This window comes from Prionailurus bengalensis, chromosome A2 (assembly GCF_016509475.1).
Source record: "Prionailurus bengalensis isolate Pbe53 chromosome A2, Fcat_Pben_1.1_paternal_pri, whole genome shotgun sequence".
Taxonomy (NCBI): Eukaryota; Metazoa; Chordata; class Mammalia; order Carnivora; family Felidae; genus Prionailurus; species Prionailurus bengalensis.
Genome location: NC_057348.1, coordinates 55,891,791 through 55,908,134, shown reverse-complemented (window position 1 = coordinate 55,908,134; position 16,344 = coordinate 55,891,791). Strand labels below are relative to the sequence as shown.

Below are 16,344 nucleotides of genomic sequence, written 5' to 3'. Positions count from 1 at the left end.
TTTCATTTGCCACGTTTTGTTGCCAGCTGGTCATGAGGCCAGCCCAGGTTCAAGGGCTGTGAGGTCACGTTGCGCAGGGTGTGCATAAAGGAAGGGAGGAGAATTGGGGCTTTCAGTGCAGTGAATCTACCTGGGTGCCCTGGGTGCCCCATGTACCTCATTTCACTTAGTCCCAAATGACTTTACAGTGAGTCCCTTCCCACAACGGGGGAAACGTTTGTGTGGCCCATGGCCCAGGAGCAAGTGGCGGACCCAGGTCTGAACCCGGGTTCGTCAATGCTTAAGGCATGTCTGGATTTCCTGCTTGCCTCCTTAGGTAGGCCTGGTACAAAGCTCCCTGGGTTTGAGCTGGCTCTGCCCCTCGCTAGACTGTGCAACCTTAGGCAAATTGCGTTATTGCCCGGGCCTCGGTTTTCTCATCTGTAAAATGGGCTTTCCTGACGGCTGCCTCCTGTAGGAGGCTGTGTTCTCAGTTGGCAGAAGGCTGGTGTTGGGCTGGGGTCTGTTGCATAGGAGGGCTCTATTCACAGCTGGTATCCTGTGTGCTGATTCCAGCCCCAGGGTCTCTGTCAGGAGGGCAACAGCTTTTGTGCTCTGGGCTGCTTCCTGTTTATCTACTGAACCTGAGACAGCAGATGCGGCTGTCCTGAGGCTGAACCAAGCCCTTTGGCCTCCTGTACCCTGAGCCTCCCAGAATCCTGGGTGCCTTGCTGAACTGGAGCTGAGGAGTCTGTGTTCAGGGCTTCCCCGAGGGCGGTGTCAGTATCTTCTGCCTGCCAGCATCTCCTCCAAGCCCCCGCTAGGATTTTTTGTGGCCTCTGGGTCCTTTGTCCTACAGCATCTGGGGCTTTGAGGGGGAGGCCTCTGCAGACTGAGGTCAGCATCGTGTGGGCTGGAGTTCTCCTGGGCCCTCCTTGTCCACTCCGGGAGTCTCCATACTGGGAAAATGGGCTTGGGGCCCGTTGTATCAGAGATGAGCCAGCTTGGTCCTCAGAGGGTGAATCTTTGGGTGTGAATCCTGCCTCTGCCACTGTGGCTGTGTGACCTCAGGCAGTTGACTCTCGCTCTCTGGGCCTCAGTTTCTGCATCCGCAAGATGGGGGAGCCATCTTACTGGCCCAGGATTACTAAGAGGAGTAGGAGAGGGGATGTCAGCCCCCACAGGGCAGCTGCTTAGGACTGAGTTGCCGTCTTTCCCGGGTCAGAGGGCCCCTGCTCTCTGGGGGTGGGCGTGCGGGTGCGACTTGTGTTTCTGTTTACATGAACAGATGTGTGTGTCTTTTCTGGTGGCCGGCAGTTGTTCCCGCTGGTGAAAAAGCAACGAGGCCAGGCCTAGTGGGGTTGGGTGGGGGGCTTTCACTCCCTGCTCCCCACCCCTGCGCTGTCACTCCAGCTGCCTCCAGATGTGCAGGGCTCCTCCCCGGCTGTTCCCTCCCCACCCTGCACTTCTGTTTCAGCACCTGCCAACTGAGTCAGCGAACGCCCCGTCCCTGAGGTCTTTGCTTCAGTGGCGCAGCCTGACGGTGAGGCCGACAGCCCAGAGATGGGGAGGGGCTGCTCTCCGTGAGTCTCCACTATCACAGGTCGGCCTGTGTGTGGGAGCCTTCGTTCCACGGCTGCTGCTGTGCTGGTCACGGGATGTGTACCGGGGTGCTAAGCCTCGTGACGCCCCTGTCACGAGAGGTGGGGTAACTGAGGTGTAGAGAGGTTAGGCGGTTGTCCACGGCCACTGAGGGCAATGAAGCAGACGTTTCCCACCACGGACTCTCAGCCCTTTGCCCTGACTGCCTCCTCGGGTTTGCCTAGTTGCCTGACACGAGTATGTAGTTCTCGTCAGCAGACCGGGGCTCCAGGACTGCCCTGTGTCACAGGCCCGCAAGGGGCACACAGGGTCCAAGCGGTGTGTGTGCCCTTGGCCCTCAGAACCCTTTCTGGGATAGAGTTTGGGATTCCGGGGTTCTCTGGGATCCATGTCAGGGAGGGTGGAAGAGGCTGAGGAACACAGTCTGGCTGCAGGGAGCCACCTGCCTGGGTACAGAGAGCACTCAGCCCCTGAGAGGGGTGGGGTGGGGTGGGGGAGAGTGAGAGAACCTGTCTTATTGAGCCCGCAGCCTCCACCCTCTCGTCTGTCCCACTCACTCACTCAGCATGTTTATGGGCCACGCGATCTGAGCCAGGGATCCGGTGGGAACCGAAAAGGAGAACACCCCCCAGCCCCACCCTGGGGTGCATGTACCTGCTATAATGAGCAGACCTTTGGAGGCACAGGATGGGGAAGCAAAGCCAGATGCTTGAGGTGAGGCAGCTGGAAGGCAAGAGCTGCCAGCTGATGGGGTCCCGTGGGGGCCGTGGGACCAGGAAGGCACCTGGAATGCAGCTGCTCTCCAGCTCCGATTGTTGCCCTGGGGCAGGGGAGGTCCAGCGTGGCCCCTAAGTTTGGGTTGTCCAAAAGAAGCCAGGGACCTGGAATTTTATATGAAGGCTCCCAATTTGTAAATGTTGCCAACGAATTCACATACATTAAAGCCCCGGTGAAGCATGCAGTGGTCCGGTTTGCCACAATTTAGACCCACAGAGCACTACCTTCCCTACCCCTTCCCACCCCTAATTACACAGCTAGGACACAGAGGCCGGAGGTGGAGGGGTGGCCAAAGACTCTCCGTGAGTTCAGGGGATGGGCCCCGAAATCCCGACTCCCAGCCCAGCGTGCTTTCCTCCCAGGCCTCCCTGCCTGGCAGAGTCAAAGCCCAGGAAACCAGTGACACACTCGAAGGGCCACTGGAGAGAGTGAAGAGGCCACATGCACAGTGAGGGTGGGGTTAGGGGACCAGCAGGGCCCGTGCAAGCATTGGCATCTCTCACACCCAGGCCTGAAGGGGAACCTAGCAAGAGCTGAGGTCCTATAGGAGCTGTGGTCTTCTGTAGAGGTGGCCACGCCTGCTTGGGGACCCATGCTGCAGCCCCTCCAGGCCAGCCTCTGTCTGCGAAGAGTGGGGCCAGGGGCAGATCCAGGACAGATGGGGACAGGCAGCAGGTTTGGTGGAGGATGGATGTGTAGGTGTGGCTGGGGAGGGGTCAGGATCTCTCCAAGATGCCACACCTCCCAGGTATGGTTTGGGGGATGTGCTTCCTGAGAGGAGTGACCCCAAATCTGCGGGCAAGGGCTACTCACAGTCTCGTTCTGGAGGCGTGGGAGACAGTTGCTGACACTCCGGTAGAGACATTGCCTTGACAGTGGGTGTGTGAGTCTGGAGTGCCAGGCCGAGATCTGGGCCAGAGGTGGGAACCTGGCTAGAGAATGGCTGGGTTTCTGTCTCTTCCCCATCAAGTTTGCCCCACTTGGCAGCTAGGCAGTGGGTGGGTGGTGGGTAAGCACCCAAAGAAGGACCCTTGATTCCCTGTCTGTCACCCATGGCCCCTGAAACCTGGATGCAGGAACAGAGAGGCCAAGGGTCTTGCCTGAGGGTGCTCAGTCAGTGGAGGGCAGAACGGGGCTCTGGGTGGCTTCTCTGGCGTCCTAGCTCTCTGCTCCCACTGACACCCAGATGTGGCCCTCAGTGTAGACTGTGGGGTTGTCAGCCCACTTCTCCTGGGCTCCTGGGATGGGCTCATTGCTTTGCTGAGTACTGAGTCGCCAATCCCTTGCAGGCTGCAGGGGACAGAAGATGCAGGTACGTGGGGGGTGGGGGAGAGATCCGGTAAAGATCTAGGTGGAGTCAGGGCTTGGTGGGGCTGTAGTCCCAAATATGTCAGTTAAGAGAAATGTAAAGTTGCTGGGCGGAGTCACTGGGAATTTGGTTCTGGAAGGGCCCCAGCCTGGCCCTGTGGTATCCCCCCTGGGAATGCTGGGAGCCTGAGATCCCAGGTTCGCAGCCCCTCTGCCTCTTCTGGTGACTGAGCCTGGGGCACCCACTGCCTCTTCTCCAGGCAAGATTTCCACGTCAGTACCGCCACCTGGGGCTTTGCAGGAAACCTTGGTGACGCCCTGCTTCCTGTTTGCCTCTAAGAGGAGAAAAAAAAAAACTGACCCAATTTTTTATGCGATATTTTAATTTTTGTGATTTTTCAACCAATCACTATTAAGGTAAAAATAAATGTTTACCTTGCTCTTACAGAAAAAAAAAACTGGCCTGGGGAAACCAAAATTGCCTTATAGTTAAACCTCTCTTCCTAAACTGTACATATGTGTAGTGTGTATGGACTGGTAATTAAATTGAACTATCCAGAAAGACCAGTGAAATAGAAATCAGTCATTTGTCAGATTCAGGTATAAAACAAAACGCTGTCCCGAGAACCAGAATTTCATCAGACTCCTCTGTGAGCAGAAGTCCATAGAGTGTCTTAAGTAGCAGCAAGTTTCTTAAACTCCTAATGAAGGAGATGTAATTCACAGTGCTTTTTGAGGAGGAACAGAACACGTCCCGAGCGTCTTGAAGTTCTGGAAGGTCCACACACTTGCTTTGAGGTTGGAGTGGTACTGGAAGGCTGCACTTGGGTGGGGGCTGGGAGAGGCCTCCTCCAGGAGCACAGCGAGCGAGGGGTCTTGCCCTTGGATCTGGTGCCTCTGTGAGCTTCAGCAGGCCATGGATATGGCCGGTAGCCTGGAGTGATCCTGAGCGGAAGGAGGGATAGCTCGTCTTGTGTTTTAGATGAAGGCCAGCAGTTGGTGAAGGACCGTATGGGACACGTGTACTGTTTCGGAAGGCTCTTTGCCATGTTCTAATTCTGGAGTGATCTTCCAATGACTGGTTCATTCTTAGAATGTGAGCTGCCCACTGCTGTGTCCCAGCGTATGGACCTTTGTCCTGTCCCTGTTCTGGGAAAGTTATTTTCTCAGAAGATGGGGCTGGTCCCATTCAGCTTTTCAGAGTTTGCCTCAAGGTTTTCTATGTCTGGTGACTCTTTCTAGGGTGGCATCCTCTAAAAATGATGCCACTTCCTTATACTCCCTTTGTTTGTTTGTTTTAATTTTATTTATTTTGAGGGAGGGGCAGAGAGAGTGAGGGGGAGAGAGAGAGAGAGAGAGAGAGAGAGAGAGAGAGAGAATCCAAGCAGGCTCCATGCTATCAGCGCAGAGCCTGATGTAGGGCTTGAACTCACAGACTGTGGGACCATGACCTGAGCCAAAATCAAGAGTTGGCGGCTCAACCGACCTAGCCACCCAGATGCCCCTGCATACTCCCTTTGAACAGAACTAAGCTTGTCAAATGTTTTTGCACTGTTCTTGATCAGGAAAGCCTGTTCTTCTGTGCAAGCTACTTTTCTTTTTTTGCACAGAGTTGACTTTTCATCAACCATAAATGCCTCAGCGAAAATGGCCAGTTAAAATGCAGAAGGCAGGCACACACCCCATCCCACCATCTGCTCCCTGGAAAGCCGTGGAGGGTAGGGCCTGTCCATGGGTCATCCTGCTGCTCAGATACCACCTCCCAAAGCTTCCCAAAGATCATGCTGCGGCCACGTGCCGTGGGGCCTCACAGGCCCTCCACATCGGCAAAGCCCACCAGAGAGTCCCCTTCGTATCTGTGGCTCTACCAGCCACAACATACCAGCATCCCCGGATTCCACTTGGAACCCAGCCCACACCAGGCAGCTGGGATGGACCCTCAGTGGGGCTGCTCTAAGGGCTCAGGGAAGTCTCAGCCCCCTAATTATGTAGGTCTTGCTCCTCTGTCCCCTTTGAGATGGAGTGCGTGTGCACACGTATGTGTGTATACGTGTGATGGAAGCATTTCAGTCTTGGCGCCGTGTATATGGCGTAACTCTAAAAAATAAAGACGCTTCTCTCCAATACTACTGTGTACCATGATCCTACTCTTAACTCAGTTACTAATTCCCTAATGCCATCCGATTCTCAGACCATATTCTTATTCCTCACCTTGTCCCCAAAGTGTATTTTTGCCTAGTTTTGTAAAGTAATATCTAATCAAGGGCGATTTAGACATTATTTGGTTCATATGTAGTTGTTACATCTTCTGAGTTTCCTTCTTTCTAGAAGTTTGTACTAAATTATGCCATGGATACTCTTGAGTGTTTTTAAGTCTTGATTAATGTAACAGTATTCCCTTTACAACTTTTATTTTCGTATTTTTATTGTATTTATTATGCTCTTTGTCAAGTGCAGCATATGTGAAGCACACAGATCTTAACAGAAGAGCTCAGTGGATTTTCACATATGAATACACCAGGGCAGCCCCCCACCCCAAATCAAGATATAAAACACTTGAAGCACTTGAGAGTTTTCCTGGTGCCCCTTCTCAGCCATTCCTACTCTCCCTCCCCCGTGGGAACCACGATGCTGAGTTTTATCGCCATCTTGCCTGTCCTTGAATTTATTTTGTATAATGGGAACCGTGTGGTGTTTTGCATTTAACTTCTTCCACTCAAGATAGCTGGAGACTCACCATGTTGCATATGGCAGTGGTTCGTTTAGCAAGATGGCTCTTTGTTGTTCCATTGTGGAAACAAGTCATGGTTTATTTTTCTATTCTAGCATGGAGGTCCGTTTGGGCCACTATCAGTTTTGGGCTGTGATGAATACAGTTGCTGTGAATGTTTTTATCTAGAGTCTTTGGATAACAGAGGCATTCACGGTGGATAGACACCTAGGAATCAGATTGCTACGATAAGGGATTTGGTCAGCATTAGCCGACACTGCCCTTTTTCCAAAGTATATCACCGGTTTGCCTCCCCACGGGCAGTTGCTCTCCATCTTTGCCAACGCTGGATGTTGTCATTCTTTTTCATTGCAGCCAATCTGGTGGCTATGTAGTGATATCTCATCATGGTTTTAATTTGCATTTTCTCATAACTCATGATGTTGAGCACATTTTCATATTACTGTTGGCCATTGTGTCGTCGTTTGCTTGTTTTGAAATTGGCCTTCTTTGTCTTGCTGATTCGTGGGAGTTCTTTATTCTGTGTGTCTTTTTTTGGATCGCATGTTACCATATTTTGTTCTGTGACTTTTCTTTCCACTTTCTTCCTTTTTTTTAAGAGAGAGAAAGAGGGTCCGTGGGGGCAGGGCAGAGAGAGAGGGGGAGAGAGAGAGAGAGAGAGAGAGAGAGACAGAGAGAGACAGAGAGAATCTTAAGCAGACTCCATGCCTGGCGAGGAGCCAGAGGTGGGGTTCTGTCTCATGACCTGAGCCAAAACCAAGAGTTGGATGCTCAACCAACTGAGCCACCCAGGTGCCCCTCTTTCCACTTTCTTTACAAAAAAAATTTTTTTAATGTTTATTCATTTTTGAGACACACACAGAGAGAGACAGAGCATTAGCGGGAGAGGGGCAGAGAGAGAGGGAGACACAGAATCTAGAGCAGGCTTCAGGCTCCGAGCTGTCAGCACAGAGCTGGACACAGAGCCTGAATTCAGGAACCGTGAGATCATGACCTGAGCCGTAGTTGGACACTTAACCGACTGAGCCACCCAGGTGCCCCCCTCTTTCCACTCTCTTAATGATGGTATCTGATGAGTACATTGCAAATGCTGTCTTCTGAGGAACCCAGATCCCTAATTTTAATGAAATCCAAGTTACTGATCTTTACTTTTACGTTAATGTATTTTGTGTCTCTTTACAGAAATCTTTGCCGCAGAATTGTGAAGATATTTTCCCATGTTATGTTCTGGACATTTTAACTTGATTCACCTTTCACATTAGATCATATTTAGATGTGTTTCTTCACGGGGGGGGGGGGGTGAGTAGGAATCAAAATTCATTCTTTTTTCTTTTTGTAAAAATTTTTTTTTTTTGAAACAGAGAGAGACAGAGTCTGAGCAGGGGAGGGGCAGAGAGAGAGGAAGACACAGAATCCAAAGCAGGCTCCAGGCTCTGAACTGTCAGCACAGAGCCTGATGTGGGGCTCCAGCTCACAGCCTATTGGTCATGACCTGGGCCTGAAGTCCACCCAGGCGCCCCTTCATTCTTTTTTTCAAACGCATATTCAGCTCATCCAGCACCAGGTGTTAAAAAGACTGTCCTTGTTGGCCTTATCAGAAATCGAGAGGGGCTGTATACAAGTAAGTCTCTTTTCTGCCCATGGTGACAATGGGGAAGGAACCTGAGGAGTTGAGGGGGGGCTGCTTCCCATGGAGCAGCTGCTACAGAGGATCTTGGACTCCCCCTGCCTGCCTCCTTCCTCACCCTCTCCTTTGCTGGCTTCCGCACTATGCTCAGTGGCCTGCAGTCTGGAGGCACCACTCCCCTAGGATCCTGTGGCTGCTCCTGGCTGCTTATGTGGTCTGGGGCGAGTGGGACCTCCTCTTTGGGCAGCAGACTGCTCCTCTGTAAAATGGGGTGCGCATAGGAGCCCCTTTCTAGAGCTGAAGGGAAGATGCAGTGAGTGCCAGCAGGGCCCCCACCCCACCACCCCCCCATCCGCCCCTGCAGGCAGCTCAGCCAGAGCAGAGACCCAGCCTCCAGCCCATCAGCAAGAGCAGCCAGCCCAGCGCCTGTGACTTGGGCAGATGTGGGCAGGCAGTAAACACCCCCACACAAGGAAGCAGGATGATGGGAGGTGCTGGAAAGGGCACTGGAGGGTGGGGACTGCCCTTCCCGGGTGCTGGGTGGTGGGTGGCAGAGGAAGACATCTCGGAGGGGCTGAGTTGGGTGGGCCCTGGTGGGTGGGCTCAGCCCAGGAGCTCCGGTTGTGTGTGGCCATTGTGTCTGTGATCCTGGTGCAGGGACACGGAACTCAGGAATCTTCCTTGTTTGTCCAGTTTGCAGTCACCATAAGAGGATTCCAGGCACTCCCAGGGCCTGCAGGTACCCGCCCCTAAGAATACCAGGCTGCAGGGAGCATCAGACCTGCAGCACTGGGCTGTTTGCTCAGGCCCCTCAAACATCCTGTCCAAACAGGGCGCTGGCGGAGATGGCCCGCTCATCACCCTCCTGCCAGGTGCACACATTTTTCGGCGGCATTTCCCAAGCACAGTTCTTTAGGGCTTTAATGTCTGGGAGGTGGGGGACTGTCTAGAGGGGTCGCGACCTCTGGGCTGGCTTGTTCAGAGCACCCATTGTCCTGTGATCAAAGGAGGGTATAATCTCCAGAATTCAGGACCTTTTTATCACAGAATGCCTCTTGAATGGGCAGTACCTGCACACGACGGGAAACAGATAAACAAAACAAAAGGGGCAGACAGTGAAATGTCAGTTTGCTTCCTCCCTCCCACGGTCGGGTCCTTCCCCAAGCCAACCAATGTCATCGGTATCTCTGAATGTCCTTCCAGAAATACTCCACGTACGTCCGCACGTCCCTTTAAAGTGATAGATGGTGACATCTTTACAGCGCTGAGCCTTTTCTTCTTAATGCTTCATAGTACATTCAGAAATTGTACCATAGAAGTGCAATGAAGTTCTGTCTAATTCTTTTTAACATCTGCGTGAGAGTGGACGGATAGAACATCAGTTATTTAATCACTGCCCTCTTGGTGAGATTTGGGTTGTTTCTGGATCTTTGCTGTCACAAATTCAGTTGTAACAAGCATCCCAGTCCTGCATGTTTGAGCCCGTGGGGAAGGGGAGTCTGTCAGTTTAGATTTCTGGATGGGGAAGTGCTGGGTCACTTTTTTTTTTTTTTTTACACTGCAATGCATTTTTTTTTTCATTGCAGTAAGATACACATAACAGTGGCCGCTTGAACTGTTTTGTTTTGTTTTGTTTTGGTTTTTGAGAGAGAGGGTACAAGTGAGGGAGGAGCAGAGAGAGAGAGAGAGAGAATTCCACAAGGGGCAGAGAGAGGGAGAGAGAGAGAGAGAGAGAACCAGGGCTCACCTGAATGAAGCAAGGCTTGAGCTCACCCCAAGTGGGGCTTAAACTCACGAACCCTGAGATCATGGCCTGAGCCAAACTCAGATGCGAGCCACCCATGCACCCTGAACTAGCTTTAAGTGTGCAAATCAGTGACACGTGTACATTCACATGGTACATCATCCGTCTCCAGAACATTTTCGTCTTCCTAAACTGACATCCTGTGCCCATCCAACAGACTCCCCATCCCTCCTCCCCCCGCTCTGGTAACCTCTAGTCTACTTTCTGTCTCTCTGAATTTGCCTATTCTAGGTCCCTATGTAAGTAGAATCGTATAATATTTGTCCTTTTATGTCTGGCTAATGTCATTGTTTAGGTCACAATTTAAAAGACTCTTAGACTTTATTTTATTTATTTATTTTTTTAAAGACTCTTAGACTTTAGTCTGAGTCTTAGACTTTTGTAATCATACTACTTAAAAAAAATTTTTTTTAAATGTTTATTTTTGAGAGAGAGAAAGACCACAAGCAGGGGAGGGGCAAAGAGAGGGAGAGAGAATCCCAAGCAGGTTCTGTGCTGTCAGCCTCGAGTCCAATGTGGGGCTCGAACCCACGAACCATGAGATCATGACCTGAGCCAAAATCAAGAGTTGGACGCTTAACCGGCTGAGCCACCCAGGCACCCCGCTGTTTCCCTTTCTTGAACGTCATGTAAAAGGCAGTACGCCGTATTCTTCTGTGACTTGCTTCTTCCCCCCCAAGGTCCTGTCTGAGATCCGTCCATGTTGTTGTGTGTGGTTGTAATGCATGTGCTCACATCACATGGTCCTGTCACGGCTTATTCACCCTTTCTCCTGTGGAGGGGCACCTGGCTTGTTTCCAGTTCGGGGCTTCTGTTTGTGGGTCTCCAGGTGGAGCCCGGGGGCACCTGTTTCTCCTGGGCGTATACCTGAACGTGAGATCACTGCATCATTGGCTTTGGGTACCTTCCGCTTTAGTAGATGAAGGTGATTGTTTCCCGGAGTGGGTTTGTTCCCCCTCTGCTACTCGGGGATGTCAGAGGCAGGCTCCCTGCCAGAGTCCGTGAGGCAGATGGTGGTGGAGTGTTCGGAAGCCAGGATGATGTGATGCTGGCCCATGTCACTGGAGGCCAGAGAGAGGCCAGGCTGTAGCTGTCACGGTGGGAGATGCCCCTCCCGTCCTGTCCACAGTGCTTGCAAATAACCAGCAGGCGAGGGACACCGCACGGCCTCTTGGCCAAGAGCTCAGGCAAGGTGGCAAAGTGGCCAGAAATGAGGGAGTCTGTGAAAGCCCAGAGGAGAGCAAAAAAGGCAGGAGAGATTGCTGAAAGCCCCATCGGCTACCTGTGCTAAAGGGATTATTGTCCTATCTGCCCCTTTATTAGTCTATTCCTTGCGTTTAAAAAATGTTTATTTATTTTTGAGAGAGAGAGAGAGACAGAGACAGACAGAGTGTGATCATGGGAGGGGCAGAGAGAGGGAGACACAGAATCCGAAGCAGGCTCCTGGCTCCAAGCTGTCGGCCCAGAGCCTGACGTGGGGCTTGAACTCACGAACTGTGAGATCATGACCTGAGCCCAAGTCAGAGGCTTAACCGACTGAGCTAACCGGGCACCCCAGTTCCTTTGTGTTTTAATTAATTAGTTAACTGGGGAGTAGTCCCCAAACACCTGCTGTGTGCCAGGGGTGGGGAGGAACCGATTCCTGAGCATCTGTTTTTTGCCAGACACTGAATCTTCTCACCTCCCCACTTTGTGAAGTATGTCAGGGAGAGGTTATTCGCCCATCTTACAGGTGAGGAAATGGAGGCTCAGAGGATGAGTGGCCTGCCGATGTCCCCCAACCCATGTTCACGGTGATGGTACGGACGTGTCTGGGCCCACTGGGACCCCCGGTAGAAACTGCCGCATAGAGGCGGTGCGGGCAAGGTGGACGGGCCATGGTGTGCCTTCTTTCTCCTTCCTCATTTTCCTAAGCTTGTGCCCGGGGCTGTGTATCTTAAATTCTATTTACACATCTGGAAGATCAAGATAATCATCTGACTTCATGTTGTTGATGTAAGCTTTCCCTGACATGATATACACCAAGGGCCTGGGATACTTCATTCAGCACCAGGCCCTGGGAGCCCTGAGAGGACTCAGACCCAGTCTCGGCTCCCGAGACCCTTTCCATCTGGTGGCTGAGACAAGCATGTCATCTGAGAGTGACATTACGGTGAAAGCATGTACCGAGTGCTGACGTGAATGAAGCCAGAGGAGGGGGCTGCTGGTTCCCCCGGGATGGAGGTGGCTGCCAGTGGGAGCTCAGAGGGAGTCATATATGAATTGGCTGGTTAGGGATGGACAGTTGGACAGAGCAGAGAAGGGCATTCCTAACATGGACCAGCATGTGCAAAGACAAAGTGGTAAGGGGAAGCATGTGTAGCTAGGGTACAGGGTGAGAGCTGGGACATGACTCTGGGCTGTGATTGCCACACCAGGGAGGGGTGCTTCATCCCATACGTCAGTGGCCATCCAGTGGGGTCTGTGGACCACAGGTTCCCCGAGCTGACACTGGACTGGGGAAGGCCAGGGTTAAAAGGCGGAGTAGGGTGTGTGAAAAGGGTTGGCATAGAGGTTAGTTTAGATACAGGAGTCAGGGAGATCCTCTCTGAGGAGGTGAGAGACCTGAAGGAGAAAAGAAAGACAGCCCTGTAGACAGTGGGGGTGGGGCAGGGCACAGGAAAAGGGCAGAGGATTCCAGGCAGAAAGTACAGAACACGCAAAAGCCCTGGGGCAGGAATGAGCCCAGGGAGTTCAAGGAGTGGACGGAGTGAGTGAGAAAGAGGGTCAGAGAAAGGAGATGAGGTGAGGCAGTCAGCAGGGCTTTGTAAAGAAGGGATAACAGTTGGGGGCCTGTGGGTCCAGGAGAGACACAATCTAATTTGTATTTGTGAACTCATTCTGACACCCTCTGGAAAATGGCCTGGAGGAGGATACCCGTGAGAGCAGGGGCCCTGTTGAGCCAAGTGGTGGTGGCAGGGTGAGGGGCCAGGTGGCTGGACTGGGATCACTTCCGAGGTGGCCCCATGAGTGATGGAGGGACGTGAGCAAGGAGGAATTGGCCCGGGAGGGTCCTGAGGTTTCCAGGGGCCCCTCATTGACACAGGGAAGACCCGGGGAAATCAGTTGCCGAACAGATTCTGGCAGTGGGAACACCAGGGAGCATCGGTGGTGGTTCCTTAGCCAGCTGCATGTGTGTGCAAAAAACTACAGCTGGAGACAGATGTGGGGGGAGGGCATCGTGTTGGAGAAGGCACTTGAAGCTCGCAGACTGGATGAGATCAGCCAGGGCCGGGGCGGAGATGGAGAAGAGAAGAAGTAAACCCTAGAACTGGAAATTTGAATGATTGGTGCCTGGGAACTTAAAAAGAACCAGAGGGAAAGACAGAGTCTGGGGAGCTCAGAGGGGGTGGTCAAGGAAGGAGACCTGGAGGAGAGGGCCTCTGGGCCGAGCCTCGAAGCCCTGGGGTAGGGGAGGCGGGTGTGTCCTTTGGACAAGGATACAGGGGTACACATCTTGTTGGGCTTTGCCCGGCTCTGCCTCCCACATCTTGGACAGTGCCGAGCAGCACCAGGCTTGGCCCCTATACGGACTCCCCCTCCTGCTCCAAGTGGGTGGCCCTCCCAGCATAAGGGTTCATGGCCTCTGAGTTCCTTTGTCTGAAACAGAGGGAAGCTGGAGTGGGAAAGGCCAGGGGAGAATGGTGGGAAGTCTGCCAAGCACAGGCTGGAACCTGGCTTCTGATCAAGGAGGGGGCAGGAAGAGAACTCCAGTCGATCCACAGGGAAGCAGCACACCCCCTCTCAGGCTGGTTCTGGTTAGATTTTCAGACAGCGCCTTCAGGATCAGCTACATCAAGCAGCCTGTGCCACAGATGTGGGGAAGCTGAGGCCTGGAGAGGGGAAGAGAAGTTAGGAAATTGAGGCTTGGGAGTTCTGGCTCGCCACCTGAGCTGTAAATAAGGCAAACGAGAGTACTCATCGAAACTGTGAGGATGAAAGTGCTTGGACCTGAGCCCAGCTCCCACTTCATTTTAGCTGCTACTGTTACTTTGATAGGGCACCCATCTCATATCAGCTGGCTAAGACCCAGGGATCCACTGTAATCTCCTAATGTCAGTAAGGCAGTCTTGGAGAAGGCTTGGGGCAGTAAGAGTTCGGTCCAGCAAAAGAAAGCTGTGAACTTGAGCTGTGAAGAAAAGGGACAGGCTGCTTGGGTGGAGGGAGCTCCCCATCACCAGAAGTATTTGATCTAGGCGTGACTCCCACGTGCCCGGAGCATAATGCGAAAGGATTCAGCACAGAATGGTGGCATCACTTTCCGTGGCCACAGAGACCCCAGTGCCGTTGTAGAGAAAGAAACAGGCAAGCGGAAAAGTAAGCTCATAAGTAAACAAGATTTCACATAGTGATGAATGCTACTCAAGGAGCCTTGAAAAGGAGTGACGGGGTAAGAGAGTAGCTGGGGCTGATTGGATATGCTGTCTTTGGCCATACAGGTATTTTACACTTTATTGTATTCAGGTTTTCCTTTGTACTTGTGGATTTTGTTCCCTCCCCCCACCCTGCCAGCTTTATTGAAACATAGGTGACATACAGTATTGTGTAAGTTTAAGTATACAGTGTGATGATTTGCTCTACATATGCCCTGTGAGGTGATTACAACAATAACACTAACATCCATCACCGCACATAGTTGCCATTTTTGTTGTTGTTTACGGTGAGAACATTTTAAGATCTACTCTCATAGCAACTTTCAAGTGTACAAACACCATCCTGGGCATTAGATCACCAGAACTCAGTCATCTTATAACTGGAAGTTTGTGCCCTTTGCCCAACATCTCCCCATCTCCCCAGAGTACCCCCCTGACCCACCCAAACTACTCTGTTCCTTTGAGTTTGGCTTCTTTTGATACCACATATAAGTGAGATCATACAGCATTTATCTTTCTCTAATTTATTTCACTTAGCATAATACCTTCAGAGTCCAAACATGTTCCTGAAAATGGTAGGATTGCCTTCTTTTGTTGTTAATGGCTGAATAACATTCCATTACACACACACACACACGCACGCACGCACACAGAGCACATCTTTCTCCATTCGTCCGTCAGTGGACACTTAGGTTGCTTCCGTGTCTTGACTATTGTAAATAATGCTGCAATGAACATGGGGGTGCAGATATCTTTTTGAGATTGTGCTTTAATCTCCTTCAGATGTATACCTGGAAGATTTTGTATATGGAGTTGCTAGACCATAGTTTTTTGTTTGATGGTTTTGTTTTTGAGAAACCTCCATACTGTTTTCCATAGTGGCTGCACCACTTTACATTCCTACCCACAGTGCAGGAAGGTTCTCTTTTCTCCACATCCTCACCAACCCTTGTTATCTTTTGCCTTTTGACATTAGCAACCCTAACAGGTGTGTGGTGACATCTCATTGCAGTTTTGATTTGTATTTCTCCGGTGATGAGTGATGTTGAGCCCCTTTTCACATACCTGTCGACTATTTATATGTCTGTTTTGGTCCCTTGCCCATTTTAAAATAAAATATATATATATATATTTTTTTGGCTATCATATGAGTTCCTTCTGTATTTTGGATATTAGCCCCTTATCAGATATGTGGTTTGCAGATATTTTCTCCCATTCTGTAACTTGCCTTTTCATTTTATGGATTATTTCTCTTGCTGTAGGAGCTTTTTAGTTTGATGTCATCCTACTTGTTGATTTTTTGCTTTTGTTGCTTGTGTGTTCATGTCATTACCAAAAACTCGTTGCCAAGACTAATGTCAAGAATCTTTGCCTGTGTTTTCTCCTAGGACTTGTACAGTTTCAGGTCTTACGTTTAAATGTTTAATCCATTTTGAGTTGATTTTTTTAGAGGAAAACATATTTTTTTAAAAAATTTATTTTAGAGAAAGAGATCGAGAGAGACAGAGTGTGGGCAGGGATGGGGAGGCTGATGGAGAGAGAGAAAATCTTAAGTAGGCTCCATGATTAGCGTGGAGCCTGATATGGGCCTTGATCCCGCCACCACAAAGTCACGACCTGAGCTGAAATCAAGAGTCAGAGGCTCAACCCAATGAACCACCCAAGCACCCTAAGTTGATTTTTGTATATGGTGTGAGGTAGGGTCCAATTTCATTCTTCTGTGGATTTTACTTCTGAAGAAGGCTCTCTTTATCCTAAAATTATTTTCTTAGGTTTCTTCTAATCCTGCCTTTGGATTTGGACTTTATTTTTGTGTGTAGTGTGAAGTAGGTCCCAACATTGTGTATTCAGTCCTTTCCACACTGAGTTTGAATGCCACCATTATCACATACTAAATTCCCAAATGTATATCGTTCTGTTTCTAAATTCTGTTGTTTCATTGATCTCCTCGTATCTTTAGGTATTGGAACTTTAAAGTATGCTCTTCTTTTCTTTTCAGAATTTTTCTTAGACACTTCTTGTTTTGGATGAATCTTAGAATCTTAGCCTGACAAGTTTCATGATAAATTGTGTTGGGATTTTGGGTTGCATTGACTTTGTAGAT

The 16,344-nt window shown here is 50.7% G+C and overlaps 1 protein-coding gene across 2 annotated transcripts in view; it reads left to right on the top strand.

Moving 5' to 3' along the window:
- FBLN2 (fibulin 2) overlaps positions 1 to 16,344 on the top strand; it is an 88,736-nt gene that overhangs the window by 38,334 nt on the left and 34,058 nt on the right. The gene's annotated exons all lie outside the window — the stretch shown is intronic.